This window comes from Silene latifolia, chromosome 10 (genome assembly GCF_048544455.1).
Source record: "Silene latifolia isolate original U9 population chromosome 10, ASM4854445v1, whole genome shotgun sequence".
NCBI classification, from domain to species: Eukaryota; Viridiplantae; Streptophyta; class Magnoliopsida; order Caryophyllales; family Caryophyllaceae; genus Silene; species Silene latifolia.
The window spans coordinates 8,169,967-8,172,163 of NC_133535.1; the positions used below are offsets into that span (position 1 = coordinate 8,169,967).

Here is a 2,197-nt window from a genome sequence, read left to right on the forward strand (position 1 = left end):
TAGTTACAATAGAATCTTCATTTCAATACCCGTCCCTTGGGATCCGACCTTTACTTGCCTCTTTACTAATTGTAGAGTTGTTTGTGAAGTATAAATTGTGTTTTGTATCGACCATTGACCAACGACCACATATGCTTAATTGTGAACACCAAATGGCTCCGATCAAAAATGGCGCCGTTGTCGGGGACGGTGTTTAATTGATTTAAGATTTCTTTTATTGTTTTTAGTTGTGTCTTTTTCACCTTGGGGAAGTAAAACTCCTCAAGGTTTGTTCTAATTGTTTTCTAGTTGTTTGATATTTTGCATGTCTAGAAGGTTACAAAGAGATTTGTTACCTTTTGACCGTGAAATCGAAAGAACCTTGACGAATAATAGGAGACTTGTTAGGAGGAATTTGGGAGGTGTTGGTGAAGTTGTTCAACCCACTAGTGAGTTTGTCAATCCTTTCGCAATAGAAGGAGAAGAGAACCCATTTAACAATACCACACAAAATCCACCCACAATGCCTAAATTCTCGTCACACTCTATACCCACCGAGGAGGATTTACCAAATGGTACTCCTACCCCACAACATCTTACCGGAAACTTTATTGCCAAGTCCGCCTTCATCCAACTAGTTGAGAGGAGCCAATTCGGGGGAATGCCTAGTGAGGACCCTCATTCTCATATGGAAACATTTTGTGATTATTGTGAAGCTATCTCTCAAACGGGCGTGACTCAAGACCAAATAAGATGGGTCTTATTTCCTTTTTCGTTAATCGGCACCGCAAAGCAATGGTTGAAGGGCCTTGATAAGGCCACCCTTGGAATAGATTCTTGGAAGAAGTTAGCTCTAGCTTTCTACAAAAAATTCTACCCACCGGAAAAGACCAACATGCTAAGAGCTCAAATTACGGGTTTTAAGCAAAGGGATGAAGAATCTTTGTATGAAGCTTGGGAGCGGTTCAAGGGTATTTGTCGCTCATGTCCTCACCATGGACTTAGCGAATGGTTTTTAGTGCAACAATTTTGGAATGGTTTATATGAAGATTCAAGGAACATTCTCAATATGGGATCAAATGTAATGTTCACCGAAGTTGATGACAATCAAACATGGAACAAGATTGAGGAAATGGCGGTCCATAATTCGCAATATAGTAGGCCTCGCAAGGCTACTAGAGGAGGAAAGTATGAAGTGGACACCGTTACTCAATTGGGTGCTCAACTTAGTGCTCACATTGACACAATCAACTTGAAGTTTGAACAAGCTATGACTAGACTTGAGGAAAGCTCAAAATCATCAAAGCATCATGTCAATGCCATGACGGCATCCTCATCAATCCCAAGCGGGATATGTGAGAATTGTGGAACCTTGGGTCATGACTCAAGTGAATGTAGGGGAACAACCGAGCAAGTCAATGCTTTATTTGACCCGAGAAACTTTCTATTTGATTTCCGAATAATTTTGTTCCGGGACCCTGGAATCCCGAAAAACCGTGTATTATACACTTCAATTTGAGCCGTTCGGGAGGTCGTACCAGACCCAGTTTCTTTTTCTCCGGGTTTTTCTATCACGCGTCCGAGGTCATTTCTGGAGTTAACCTATTCGATTAGCGTCTAATAACGAGCATTAATCCATTTTTCATGATTATCCGAGGTTCAATGAATGCCAGTTTATGGCATACAGGCACCCCCAAATGTCTTCCGTTGCGACACAAATTTTGCGTGACAGCTTTATCCGACCCGATGAACTCTCTATGTGATTTCCAGAGAATTTTGTTCCTGGACCATGGAATCCCAAAAAACCGTGTATATATACTTCAATTTGAACCGTTCGGGAGGTCCTACCGGACCGAGTTTCCTTTTCTCCCGCGTTTTATATCACGCATCCGAGGTCATTTCAGGAGTTAACCTATTCGATTCAGCCTCTAATAACGAGCATTAAACGAGCATTAAACCATTTTCACGATTATCCGAGGTTCGACGAATGTTGGTTTATGGCATACCGGCACCCCCAAATTTCTTTCGCTGCTACTCAAATTTTATGTAGCCGCTTTATCTAACCCAAGTAACTTTTTATGTCATTTCCGAAGAATTTTGTTTCGGGACCCTGGAATCCCGAAAACCTGTGTATTATACAATTCAATTTGAGCCGTTCGGGAGGTCGTAGCGGACCCAATTTCTTTTTCTCCCAGTTTTTCTATCATGCATCCGAGGT

The 2,197-nt window shown here is 41.6% G+C and overlaps 1 non-coding gene across 1 annotated transcript; it reads right to left on the reverse strand.

Moving 5' to 3' along the window:
• Window positions 1-874: 874 nt before the first annotated feature.
• Window positions 875-981, reverse strand: LOC141609555 (small nucleolar RNA R71). The gene has a single exon (XR_012527476.1). It is a non-coding gene; the product is annotated as a small nucleolar RNA R71 (small nucleolar RNA).
• Between the last annotated feature and the right edge of the window lie 1,216 nt (window positions 982-2,197).